Genomic DNA, 15,490 nt, shown 5'->3' with positions numbered 1-15,490 from the left:
CAATAATACAAAATCTAAATACAAGATTACAAATCGATAAACATGTCCGGGTATTTTTCGCGGACTTCCAACTCACGTTCCCAAGTGGCTTCCTCCACTCCGTGATGTTTCCACAAAACTTTGACCAAAGGGATGGTTTTGCCTCGCAAAACTTGATCCCGTCTATCTAAAACCCGAACCGGTCTCTCTTCATACGAGACATCCTCATCAACCACTAAATCGGTCCAATCCAAAACATGTGATGGATCCAGCTCATACTTCCGAAGCATACTTACATGAAAAACGTCATGTACTTCGGACAGCTGCGGCGGTAAAGCTAAACGATAAGCAGCCTCGCCAATCCTCTCAAGGATCTCAAACGGACCAATGAACCGAGGGGACAACTTCCCACTCTTCCCAAACCTCATCAAACCCCGCCTAGGTGATATCTTTAGAAAGACATGATCACCCACCTCAAACACCAAAGGTCTCCTCCTACGGTCGGCATAAGATTTCTGACGACTCTGTGCTGTAACAAGCCTCTTACGGATAAGCTCAACTTTCTCCGTCGTTTCCCTCACCAACTCCGGACCCAACAGAGGTGCATCACCCACCTCGGCCCAACACACAGGAGATCTACACGGTCGGCCATACAAGGCCTCAAATGGTGCTATACCGATACTAGACTGGAAACTGTTGTTGTAGGCAAACTCCACCAACGGCAAGTGCCTCTCCCACGACCCACTAAAGTCTAGAACACAACCCCGAAGCATATCCTCAAGGATCTGAATAGTACACTCGGACTGCCCGTCAGTCTGAGGATGATAAGCCGTGCTAAAGGTCAACTTAGTGCCTAAGGCACTCTGCAAACTCTGCCACAACCTGGCAGTAAAACGAGGATCTCTATCTGAGACGATCGTCACTGGAACCCCGTGTAACCTCACTATGTCCCGAATGTACAAATCGGCAAGATGATCTACCGAATCTCTCACGCGCAAAGGAATGAAGTGCGCCGATTTAGTTAACCGGTCTACAATCACCCAAATAGCATCACTACCCCGCTGAGTCCTTGGAAGACCCACAACGAAGTTCATAGTGACGTGTTCCCACTTCCACTCGGCAATAGGCAAGGGTTGCAACAAACCCACCGGCCTCTGATGTTCGGCCTTCACTTGCTGACAAGTAAGGCACTTAGATACGAAAGCTGCCACATCTCTCTTCATACCTCGCCACCAGAACTGGCGACCCAAATCCCGATACATCTTAGTGCCTCCTGGATGCACCGCAAGGCGTGAATGATGGAACTCTCGGAGTACCTCCTCTCGGCAAGACTCCGGCACAAACAGACGGTCTCGGTATCTCACACTGAGGTCGGGATACACCGTCAAATCTTTCTCAACCTTCCCACCAGAAATCTTCTCACGAAGAGATTCTACCTCAAGGTCACCCCTCTGAGCCTCTAACACTCGAGTCACAAGTGTAGGCTGTGCAAGAACAGAAAACAAGGCCGCAGCCTCAACGGATTCGCCTAGAAGTAAGTCAAACTCCCCAAGTGTACCCAACATCTCCCATTCTCGGATGGCTATACTAGCTATGACACCAACAGATTTTCTGCTAAGGGCATCGGCCACCACATTGGCCTTTCCCGGATGATAATGTAACTCAAAGTCATAATCCTCTATAAACTCCATCCACCTCCTCTGCCTCAAGTTCAAGTCTTTCTGTGTAAACAAATATTTCAGACTCTTATGATCCGAGAATACCTCAAATCTCTCACCATAAAGATAATGCCTCCAAATCTTCAAGGCAAATATCACAGCTGCTAACTCTAGATCATGCGTAGGGTAATTCTGCTCGTGAATTTTCAACTGACGTGAGCCATAGGCAACTACTTTCCCCTCCTGCATCAGCACACAACCCAGACCCTCTCGTGAGGCGTCACAATAGACTGCATAACCCAACCCTCTCTCTGGAATAATCAAGACTGGAGCGGTGGTCAGTCTAACTTTCAACTCCTGGAACGACTTTTCACAAGTCTCACTCCATACAAATTTGACTCCCTTCCGAGTCAATCTAGTCAAAGGCGAAGCTAATCTGGAGAAATCTTTCACAAACCGACGATAATACCCAGCTAACCCCAGAAAACTGCGGATCTCAAACACACTCTTAGGCTGTGCCCAATCTTGCACTGCCTCAGTCTTAGATGTATCAACAGACACTCCTTCCCCAGACACTACATGGCCTAAGAACTTGACTTCCCTCAGCCAGAACTCACACTTTCCAAACTTGGCATACAGCCTATGGGCTCTAAGTAATTCAAGCACCACTCTCAAGTGTTCCTCGTGCTCCTCCTCAGAAGGCGAATAGATAAGGATATCGTCCACAAAAACGACTACAAACCGATCCAAGAATTTCCGGAAGATCCGGTTCATCAAATCCATAAAAACTGCCGGTGCATTGGTGAGCCCAAATGGCATCACCAGAAACTCATAGTGGCCATACCGTGTACGGAATGCCGTCTTTGGAATATCCTCCTCCCTGACTCTTAACTGATGATAACCCGATCTCAAATCTATCTTCGAGAAACAACGGGAACCCTTCAACTGATCGAACAAATCATCTATACGAGGCATAGGGTACTTATTCTTAACCGTAGCCCGATTTAACTTCCGATAATCTATACAAAGTCTCAAAGCACCACCTTTCTTTTTAACAAAGAGAGCCGGTGCTCCCCACGGTGAAACACTAGGACGTATAAAGCCCTTATCTAGCAACTCCTGGAGCTGAATCTTCAACTCAACTAACTCGGCTGGGGCAAAACGATAAGGTGACATAGAAATCGGCGCCGTGCCGGGCACTAGGTCAATAGAGAACTCAATCTCCCGATGCGGTGGCAAACCAACAAGATCCTCGGGAAAGACGTCCGAGTACTCACAAACCACCCTTGGCAACACAATCTGAGTCTCATCATCCTCACTAATCGAAAGGTTAGCAAGTAGACCACTAAGCTCACTCCGTCCTCGCGGAACATACCCCGGGGGCAACACATTACCAACCCGGTCCCCCAGAAAATGAAAATACTCTCCGCTCACGGTACAACAAGTGACCCTCTGGCGGTAGCAATCAATAACTGCCCGGTATGACGATAACCAGCCCATACCCAAAATAACATTGAAACCCCTCATAGGCATAACTACAAATGAAAATGGGATTCTATGGTAATCAACCTCTATATCACAACCCCTAACACCTTGTTTCAAAATCAATTCACCCCCAAGAGGTGACACTACACAAATAGGAGATGCTAACTGTGCTAACTCCAACTCCAAAACAGATGCAAATGCAGCAGACACAAAGGAATGGGATGTACCCGTATCAATCAAAACATTAGCAACCGAGTTGCAAAACAAGAAGGTACCTCTCACAACTGATGGTGCCGGTACAAGATCCTGCGCGGTAACAGCATACACACGCCTAGATGACCTCTGATCAACCTGCTCACCCCTAGGAGCATAAGATTGCTGTACCGACTGGGACGATGAAGCCCCCTGATTGGCCCTCGAGGCCTGACCCGACTGAGCTGGCTGCTGACCCTGAATCTGCCTCAAACCAGATGCACCAGGTGTGCCACCCAACTGAGGGCAATACCTCTTCATATGCCCTGGCTGACCACACTGATAACACGAGAGTGGCTGGCCTCTACCCTGACTCTGGCTCTGAGATCGAGCCGAAGATGATGCTGCTCTCTGCACTCCTCCCCTCTGAGGACAAACTGGAGACTTGTGGCCCAGCTGGCCACACTTCAAACAGGTAATGTCTCCCTGACTGCCTTTCCCCGAACTAGCACTCGGCACAGGAAAAGTCGATCTAGAAAAGCTACCCTGAGACTGCTGGGGATTAAAACCCTTCTGTCTCCTACCATCACTCTGACTATCCTGACTCCTCTTGAAGCCCTTCTGCCCTTCCTCCTCCTCCTGCATCATGATCTCCATATGGGCTGCAGCATCAACCATACGCCCATAATCCCGAATCATAGTTCCCCCAACTCTCAACTTGAGGCCACGCCTCAACTTCTTCTCAAACTCAATACAACGGCGTTCCTCAGACGCCACCAACTCAGGTGCAAACCTGGACAAACTAGTAAATGCAGCCTCAAACTCGGCCACTGAAGAACTCGACTACTTAAGTTGACAAAACTGGTCTCTCAGCTTCTCCTTGACTGCTGGAGATAAGAACTTCTCCTGGAAAGCATTCACAAAAGCCTCCCATGTACCTCCTATACGACCCTTAGTAAACTTCCACCACTGACCCGCATCCCCCTTCAACTGGAAAGATGCCAAGGTCACTTTCAACCCCTCGTCTTCGATGCCAAGCATCTCAAACGTCTTCGTTGTCTGTTCGAGCCATTCATCTGCCTTAAGCGGCTCTTTAGGATCACCCACAAATTCATCCGGGTTAGACCGGAAGAACTCCCTCTTCAGAAAGGAAGGTCCTGCATCCGCAACAACAACTTGAGCTTGATTCTCAGCTCTGAGAATGCCTACTGACTCTCTGAATGCCCCTGCTATCTCTCGGGCTAGAGCGCCCATAGCCTGCTGGCCTACTGGCTCGGCCACATTGGCCTGGCCAATTCCCTCCGGAACTGCCGGAATCTCCTCTGGCACAGGCACCTCCTGCCTACCCGGCCTACCACGCCTACCGCGTCCTCGTCCTCGTCCTGACATCCCAATAAAGGAAACGAAGACATTAGCACATTAATAAATGTGCTGAAGCTAAACACTCACGTCCTAATGCATTGGACAACAATAATTCATTCCACGTAAGCACATAATCACATACGCACCTACGAATTTCATTCCCGGATAATGATAGTCCCAATGCGTTACTATAGTTCCGGTTGGAAGCAGCAGTGATCAAGTGCCTTTCCAACAAGACTACAAGAAACTCAAGGGTCCAATCATCATCCCAGGAACTACATTCCATTCCCACATAATCACATAAACATGTTATCACATAAACATATAACATGACACTAAGTCTCTATCAAACGAGACGAACCCAATGTGATACTAATCACTTCCCACGTACCCAAAGTATTCAAACCCGGTACGCTCTGATACCAAGTTGTAACGCCCTCATAAAATATACCCATTATATATATCATTGACATGCATTATTTAAGGAAAACACTTTAATAATTCATTATAATATCCATTAGAGTCTTACTAAACAAAAGCATTACATGTAACATCAAAGTAAATGCCCTACCGGCTTACATCTTTCCAAGCCAACACTTGGACACAAAGTATGAGTTCTAACTCAGATATAAATAAAGCCCTAGGCTTGAGTGTTTACATGTACTAACAATGAAAAACAAATAACTAAAAATAGTCTTCCAAAATCCAAGTCCTTCCAAGCTAAGTCCTTGGAGGTAGCTTATCACCTGAACCTGAAAATGATGTTCCCATAAAGGGTGAGCCACAGCCCAGTAGAAATATACTAAACCACATATAAGCAATGAATAAAGCAATAGCATTCAACAGATGGTTAACCAAGATAATCAATTACTTCATTTTACAGTCTCATGACACTATTGTCTAAGACACGTTTTACTTTCCAATTTTATCAACATGGCTCAGAACCTGGCCAAACTTACAACAGTGAATTACATATATCATATTCACATCCTTCCAATATCAACAAACAAATGAGACTCAAGCTCAAATCAAAACACTTCATACTTCCAGATTGATACACATTTTAGTGCTGTATCAATAAAACACTTCTATATAAATAAGCACACATAAAAGTGATGCTAATGGAGTCCATCCCCTATCTCCTCCCAAACAAAATCCGGTTTAGAGGTCCATCCCCTATCTTCCCCTAAACCGTGGAGTACATCCCCTATCTCCTCCCACACAAAACAATGTATGCAAATGCAATGCTCAATCAATACACGTATTTTCTGTATCAATGCAATAATCAAAATTAATGACTTAACCAATGTGATTAGTTTCAGTTATCCCTAATCCACATGCAGTGTCTACAACAAGCGCGACTATCCTCCACCGATAGCCCAAAACAGTTATTTCTAAACTGAAAATAACTATGTCAACAATTCAATAGACAAATGATTCAAATTATCCAACTACGCCATTTAATCAATGAATTCCCCCATTCCATGAATTTAACCATCTTTTCCCAATTCCATGAATTAATTATACAAATTAATTTAATAATACAACTAGGATTTTTCCCAAAATTTACCAAAGTATCCCCAACATATCAAAATACCAAAACTTAGAACAAAACCTATAAAATGGAGTAGGAAATCCCTACCTCGAAGAAAACAACCCAAAATGGTGAAGACAGAGATGAGTGCCCAAATACCAATGTGCTCCAAATCGCCAAATATTCAGATTAAATGAAAGCCCTCGACTCCCTCTATCTTTTTAATAAAGCAACTAGGGTAGAAACACCCTCTAAATAGATCAAATCTAAGAAAGAAGGTGAGTAGGGAGAGAGAGAAGTCGGACCTAGGGTTTGGAATCAAAAAGAAGATGAAAAAGACTGATCAAAACCCGCTGCTGCGTATATAAACTGGACAAGCTCGCTCGAGCGAAGACTTGATCGCTCGAGCGACCAGACACAGTGATGCTACGCTCGAGCCAAGGAAGCCTTGCTCGAGCCAACAACCCAAAAGCTCGCTCGAGCGAAAGAAAACTCGATCGAGCGAAGAACTCAAACCCTCAGGTCTGTAACCAGACAGACGCTCGAGCGAAGGAACTATCGCTCGAGCGAAGAACGAACTAACTCGCTCGAGCGAAGAAAATCTCGCTCAAGCCAAGAATGCAAAGCTACAGGTCCAAACCAGACGCAAACTCTCGCTCGAGCTACCAAACCTCGGCTCGAGCGAAGTACCAAAAACAACATCTCGCTCGAGCGACAAACTCCTCGCTCGAGCGAAGATCCAAAATTCTGGACAGCAACACTTGGTTTCTAAACCCAACCAACCTGAAACAAACTTGCCCAACACATCCTAACTCCAAATGAGAAAATAAGGGACAACAACAACAATTATACAATGACAGAATCTACAGAACCCAAGTCCAGATACTATAATCAAATGGGAAAAGACCGGGGTCGCTATACGACAACACCGACGCGTGCAGTACCCCCTTCGGCATCTAGGTAACCCTCCTCCTCTCATGTCCTCTCATTCTCTTCTATCGCTCTCGCAGACGCTCACAATCTCTCTCTCGTAGACCGGCGTTTGCAGATCTCCCAACCCTCTCACTCTCTCGTAGACATATATTGAGGTCGAAGATCCTTCTATTAATCTAGAAGGATTTGGATCTGCCGGTGTTTGATCGGCCTCCGGTGGGACATTTGTTGGATGAGAAAGTTATCATCTCGGAAATACGATGAAATAGGTGACATTGTTTAAAGATTTCAAAGAATAAGTCGGGTCTTTCTCAGCCTCCTTCCTCTTCTTCTTCATCTTTCTCGTCTATTAACCAAGACAATAATGTCATTTCAACCACACAAGACTTATCTGCATCTTCATCATCTTCAAGGTTTGTTTTATCATACTATCTAATTATTAATGTGTTTTATGTTCTTTTGTAATGCCCTAAATTCAATTTTATCGAATGATTCTTACTGGGTTTTGTATAATAGTGATTAGTTGTTGTTGGGAGATGTTTGAATCTGCAAGTGTTTGATTAATTTACTCACTGATTAGAACAAAGCTATCAACTGAAAAGTGTTAGGGGTTTCTAATAGATGAAAAGGCATGAAAAGGGGGAATAAAGCGAAAATGAGGGTGTTTGGGTTTCTAACTTCAATTATCCATTGAAGTTAGTAAGGACTTTTAATTAACTTGAGTTTATAAATTTCATTATCAAGTAGTGGTTTCTTATTAAGTAAAAATTAGTGATTTATGATGAAGCTCTGGTGCATTGCATTTTGAATTTCGTTTTGAGTCAGCATGAAGTTCAATGTGACTCATGTAACTTTGTTTTCTGAATTGATTCAAACATTCTAATTTGCTATATTTTCTGTTAAAAAGGCTTCGTGATTAATAGTCTGATTTGAATTTCTGATGCATTGTGTTTGTTTTTGTATTGTTGTTTGTTATCTACTTCATTAGTCGTAGTTGATTTCTATATTGCTCTGTTTAATTCTGATTTCAAGCTCTGTATTGTTGTGCATTGCTTCTCTACACTCTCCACCAGCAGGTTTAATTTTCTTTTAATTTGATCCTGTGTTGTATGATGTCAAATATGTGTCTCAATTTGGTTGAATTGTTGTAGGAGCTGTATGTGTTTGTATGGGAAATGATGGGTTTAATTTCTGTTATTTAGATATTAATTTGTGTCTCAATTTGGTTGAATTGTTTTTTGTTTCACTGTCAAATCAAACCAAAGCAAGCTTGGTGTCCATATCAAGTGGGTTTTGTTATTGCTTTTGAGTAATAATGATTTTTTTAATGGCATTGAATTGGATGTCTGTTTGGTTTTCTTAATACTTTTTTACAGCATTTTTGTTCAAAATTACTTTGTAGGCAGGCACAGACTCTAAATTGAGCCTATTTAAGAAAAGCAAAAAACCAATTCTAGGGGCCACAACTTCACTGGTTTGAAACCTTTTTAGTGTTTGGTAAAGCATTTCAGAAGTACATATTCCAACCTTTACTCGATAAAAATTCCCAAAACCTGGTTAAAATCTAACCAAGTTGGCTGGTTTTTCAAAATTTCTGATAAATTAATGAAAGTGGTGCTGATCTGGTCCATTTTTTAGATTATCCAAAGCAAAGTATATAATGAAATTGAAATGTTTTTCAGTCTTAATTTTAAGAAATGAATATCATTTTCCTTTTATTTGAGCATTGTCATGTTTGTTTTATCTTATGAGATTCTTCTCAGAAGTTCTCTCTCATAAAAAGGTAAGATCCCTTCTGTCACACTCAAATAAATTTTCCCCTCTGAGTTCTATTTAGGCAAGCATATCACTTAAGTGAAAGTATAAAAAGGTTACTTGAAATCTGATCATGAGTTGTCTTGAAGACATAATGATTATGCAAAATTCCTGATATTATGCCATTAGGAATTTCCTAACAAACTTGCATCCTCTTCTATATATCATTTCATTTTGAATAATCGACGTTAATGTTAACTTCCAGTGTTCGAAAAAGTGCGCTTAGGTGCGCGCCTAAGCCCAAGGCGAGGTAAGACGCAGCTTTGCGCCTCAGTCATGGTGAGGCGAGGCGACACAGGTGAAGCGCTGCCTAGGCGATGAGGCGAGCGCCTTATTACGAAGCGCAAGGCGAGCGCCTTGTGCGCCTTCTCTACTTCTTCTCCTCTCTGCTTCTGCTTCGTTTCTGCTTTGTTTCTGCTTCCCTTCATCTTCTCTTCCCTTCGTTTCTGCTTCGTCTCTCTCTTCTGCTTCGTTTCTGTTTCACGATCGCGAGCTCTCTCTCTCTCTCGCCTACTCTCTCGCGATCGTGATCTCTCTCTCCTGTCTCGTTCACGATCACCCTCTCTCTCTCTCTCGCGATCTATCTCTCTTCTGTCTCTCCATTTTTCTTCTTAACTCATATATATATATATTATATAATATATAAAATATAATTGATATATATATATATATAATATTATACCATACCTATTATATAATATATAATATACTTATAGATAATATGTAAAATAAAATACATTAATTATTTAAAAATAAACACATGTATATAAAATAAAATAAAATAATTAATTAAAACATATTATTTAAAATATATAATAAATAAATAAAATAATATATATATATTAAAAAATTAATTTTTTTTCTTATTAAAAAAATTAATAATATACATATTAAATATTTGTTTATATTAAAAATTGTGCTTTATTAATATTTTGCTTAACTTCTATAACTTGCGCCTCGCTTTGGTGAGGCGCGCGCCTCGCCTCGCGCCTCGGGGCTTAGGCTCCAGGTGACCTTGGCGCCTCAATGCGCCTAGAGCTTTTTAAAACACTGTGAACTTCAAATATGAACTTGATTTGCAATTTTGAGTTCATGTTGTTTTCTTTGTCTTCTTCGTCAGAATCTACTATTGGATGCCAAAAGAAAGCTTGGTGAAATTTTATCTGCATTTGAATTTTTGGATAGCAACTCAATGGATCTGGTAAATTTTCTCTACTGGATCTAGATACAGATATTTGAACTAAAAATCTTTCTTTTATTTGCATTACATTATTTAACTGCATTAGAGAGAGATTCTTCAAAATTAGAAGGTTTAAGATTAGTAGGACCAATATCAGTCAGAAACATGATTTTGGTAAAGAAAATATAGTTAGAAATGCTGGAGATTGTTAATAGGCCAAAGGTTGGAATTCTTGATATCTAGTCTCAAGTTCTTGCCTACAGAATCAGAGTATATCTTCAACTAGTTCATACATTTTATTGATTATACCCTAATGATGCTCTGATACATTTTAGCGTATGCCCTTCAACTAGTGCTAGTCTCAAGTTCTGAGCATAACTGAGTACAATACATAAATAGTGTGCCTAGCATTGTCAATCCACATGAATCTTATGACAAGTAAGATATTTGCTGATAATGCATTGTTTATCTGCTCAAATTAGTTCCTTTTTCTATTTTTCGTTTTCTTTTTTAGAAAACTCTATTTTGTCATCTTAATTTTTTTAAAGAATTTTGGTCTAGTCAACATTAGCTTCTTGGTCATCAATTAAAGAAAAGTTTCTTGCGTGCCCCTTTCTTTATAAGATTCAAGTCATAAAATAAAGAAATAGAAAAGACCAAGTGATAGGGATTGTAAAGGCATCGGATGACCAATAAATTAAGGAAGAATTTTCAACCTTGGTTATCCTAATGCCTGATTGAAGCTTTGTCATGGTCTTTGATTAGCAATTTTATCAGCTGAAATAGCATATCATTATTTTGTGATGTCTAAGTTCAACTTTGCCCATGGCACTTCGTCTAGCTTGTGTTTCCTGTTATTTTACAAAATGCATTGCCTTATTGTATCACTTTACTATGCCTGATGTGTTGATGTTTTTTGGATTCTAAAATTCATTTTCATGCCTACAGAGAGAAGCTTGAGGCCTTCCTACTTCGTTCAATGGAAGGTGGTTTGATATCTGATGGTGTTCTAGCCCAAGACATAATCCAAGCATTATCCTTTTGGTGTATTTGTGAGGTTCTTCTACTTTACATGTTTGTTTGTATTGGCAAATCTTTCTTTATCAGTATAGGGAGAGTATGGTATGTTGGACATACATAACTTGATTATTAGAATTTTAATATTCATGTAAATGGATTTCACTCTATATTGTGCTCTCATTTGTTGTAACTTCTCTCTCACCTCTCACTGGATATATCTTAGAGTCATAACTTGATAAGTATTCGTGTAAAATTGACTTCTCCTTCTCCATGTTGAACAATTTATTTATATGCCATTTAGGATTTGGTGTTGAACAATTTATTTATATGCTATTTAGGATTCGGGATGTATAAATTGTGAATTAGTCTAAAAAATATTTCTTTTTCTCTATACTTAAAGCTTCAAAAAAGGCTGTCGAAAGGCTAAATTATCACGCAACTACAGATTTGTATAGGAACCAACAGAAACACCTTAGGAGGGATCAATATAAGTTGTATGAATTTACGACACATTAATGGGATGCACCATTTGTGAATTAGTCTTAAAATTAATTTTTTGTTCTCATAATCTCAAAAAAAAGTATGTTAGAGGGATAAATTGTATAATGGATCTAATTGTAAATTGATGAGTTACTAATGTTTTTAATCTTTTGTATAATTAATTAATTGCTAAAGTTTTTAATTTATTTTTTTGCAGATTGGATTGAGGTGGCATTTTTGACGTGCGACAATGATGTAATTTGCTTGAATGTTCATTTTTGTTTGATAAGGATACACATACTTTGTGGAGTTGCACTAGTTATTGTTGAATGTTTGGTAGAATTGTACAAGTTATAACTTTTGGATATTTTGTGGATATTGTACTCTTTTATTGTATTAGGATGAAATTATTTGTAATGATGAATGGATATTTTCATTTTGTTAATTCGCAAATGTGTTGATGACAGGTTAGGTTAAGTTGTGATGAATTTGTTATATTCAACAGGTTTCAACATGAACAAGGTTTTATTTGTTGAACTAAAATTCAGATTTTGATAAAATAGGTATATAATGTGGAAAAAAATATTATGGAATTAGTGACAAAATTTTTCATCCCTAAAGAAGGTTTTTTCGTCTCTTACTTGGCTTAGGTGGAAGATTAATTTTGTCATGAATTTTTTATTTCGTCGCTAAATGAATTTGTCATGACGAAAAGTATTGTCACATTTTGTCACCATTACCCTCAATGTGTGACGATTTTTTTTGATATTATTTCATCATTTTTAATGATGAATTTGTTTGTCTCTATTGGTAGTTTCTTTGACAAAAAATTTTCGTCTTCATTTACATTAAACATGACAAAATTATTTCGTCTCTATTTCTTATATTTATGACAAAATAATTTCGTGTCTAATTTTTTTATTAATGACAAAATATTTTGTCGTTAATTACTTACAAGTATGTTCCCAACATAATGTATTGGAGACAAAAAAATTCGTCATAAATTTATCATTTTTAATGATGAATTTGTTTTTGTCTTTATTGATAGCTTCTTTGACAAAAATTTTTCGTTTTCGTTTATATTAAATGTGACAAAATTATTTTGTCTTTATTTCTTATATTTATGACAAAATACTTTTGTCTCTAATTTCTTCATTTAATGACAATATTTTGTCGCTAATTACTTACAAGTATGTACCCAACAGAGTGTATTGGAGACAAAAAAATTTGTCACAAATTTTTCATTTTCAGTGACGAATTTGTTTTTTCGTCTCTAAGACCCTTTAGCGACAACGCTTTGGTGACAAAATGGGTGACGAAAAATTTTCGTCGTAATTAGTTTAAGTGACGAAATATATACATTTTGGGACAAATTTGTTTCGTCTTTAAATCCCAAATTTGTTGTAGTGATATATGGTGAAGAAGTTGGGGATATGTGATTTCAAACAGTTTTTTTTTATAGGATTCTCATAGAAGATCTGGTTAGAGGGTTAAGAAGATTAGGTACTGACCAAGATGTTTTAGAAATGCTTCAATATCTAGGCTCTGCAAACACACTAGAACTATTTGTTGAGCATCATGTTCCACACAATGTAGACACCCCTTACCTTGTTTTGTTCCTTACTGATGTTCCTATAAATGATGATGAAAATGCGCAACATTCTCAGTCTCATGACTATGAAGATGAAGCAAATAGTGAAGATGATGAAAATGATGACTCATCAGATCGTGATTTCTTAGCTAGTACTGAGGGTGAGGATGACCCTTCTGATGATGATATCATGTTTGATGGTAATGTAAAGTGGGAACCAAATGGAGAATGAGTCAATGCATTTGAGGAATATGTTGTGAATGATGAGGATTCATCTGAGGAGGAATTATTAACCCCTGAAGGATCTGATAAGGAGGGTAATGGGAAGCCAAAGTACCCTGAATTTAGGCCTGAGGTTGATAAGGCTAATTTTGAATTTAAAATTGGAATGTTATTTAATAATGCCATTGAATTTAAGGATGCTATGAGAGAATATGCAGTGAAAGGGGACTATGATGTCAAATTCACTAAAAGTGAGACATGGAAGGTTCAAGTCAATTGTAGTGATGGGTGCGAGTGGAGGCTTTATGCCTCTAAGATGAGTGAAGAGAACACATTACAAATTAAGATATACAAACCTAGTGCTTTTTTGGCATCTAAGTATGTGAAGAAATTCAGGACCACCGCTACCTGGAAAATAAATGAATTGACGGACACTGTGAAAGATGACTGTGTTGTAGAAGTATCCAAAATGAAACGTTACAGAGCTAGGAAACAAGCATTGGTGCAACTTGAGGGAACAAATGCTGAACAATATACAAAACTGTGGGATTATGCTGCTGAGTTGATACAGACCAATCCAAGTTCAAGAGTTGACATCAATGTATGGAGGCCTCAATTTCAAATTAAGCCTAGGTTCCAGAGAATGTTTGTGTGCCTTGATGGAATCAGAAGAGGGTTTTTAGCTGGTGTCAGGCCATTGATTTGCTTGGATGCTTGTCACTTGAAAGGACCTTGTCAAGGACAATTGTTTGCTACTGTGGGATGGGATGGAAACAACATGATGTATCCAATTGCTTATGCAATGGCTGAGAGTGAGAATAAAGAAAGTTGGACTTGATTTGTAGAGAATTTGTTTGAATGTATTGGCACAAGTGCAAAGCATGGATGGACCTTCATCACTGATCAACAAAAGGTTTATTTATGTTTAATGGTTTTTTCATTATTCTGTTATGTTCCTTACTATTTTTCATTATTCATGATTTTGACGTTTATGTTTTGCAGGGATTGGTTCCAACTCTTGAAGAATTGTGCCCTGAAGGCCATTATAGGCTTTGTGTCAGACATCTTTATGCAAATTTCAAAAAGGATTTTAGAGGGAATGAGCTAAAGAGTTGTGTATGGAAAGCTGCAAAGGCATATACAAGGGTTGATTGGGAGAAACATTGACTAAGTTGCATAGTATAGACAGTAGAGCATATGATTGGATGATGAGACTTAATCCAGCTCAGTGGTGTAGGCATGCATTCAATCCAAGAACAAAGTGTAATAGATTGTTGAACAATATTTCAAAGTCTTTTAACAATTGGGTCTTACTGGCTAGAGATAGATCCATCCTTACCATGTTAGTGTAGATTAGGAGGGCTTTAATGGTGAGGCTACATGAATGCAGGGACAATGATGAAGTACCAAGGGCCAATAGGTGCAAATATACAAACTAAGATTGAGAGGTCAAAGGTAAAATCTAGAGTATGGATACCTACTTGGTCAGGGGGTGCTCTATTTGAAGTTAGATATGGAGTAAGTGGTTATGTTGTCAACTTAGAGAATAAAAAATGCACTTGTTTAAAGTAGGATCTAACTGGAATCCCTTGTCTTCATATTGTGGCTGCTATTTTCTTTCAAAAAGAGAGAGTTGAGGATTATGTGCATGTGGCTTTCAAAAAAGAGACCTACTTAAGAACTTATGAGGCACTGATAAATCCACTTAATGGCCAAGATCAGTGGCCCAAAACAGGTTGCGAGCCTTTACTTCCTCCTAAGTTGAAAAGGCCAACTGGTAGGCCTCAAAAGCAGAGAATTAGAGACCTAGATGAGCCTCAGAACCCATTCAAGTTACAGAGGAAGTGTACCAGCCTGAAATGCTCCAAGTGTGGTGTACATGGTCATAATCAAAGAACATGCAAGGGATCTGTCAAGGGTAAAAAGGATGGAGCTACAAGTTCATCAAAGAATGTAAGTAATGTATTGGTATACTCTACTTGTAATTGATGTCCATATATGCTCAAACTGTGGTTTAACAACTTTTTGTTTACAGGTGA

Source organism: Camellia sinensis, chromosome 15 (assembly GCF_055761805.1).
Source record: "Camellia sinensis isolate YWXY chromosome 15, ASM5576180v1, whole genome shotgun sequence".
Classification (NCBI taxonomy): domain Eukaryota; kingdom Viridiplantae; phylum Streptophyta; class Magnoliopsida; order Ericales; family Theaceae; genus Camellia; species Camellia sinensis.
Note: the sequence above shows the minus strand (reverse complement) of the source record.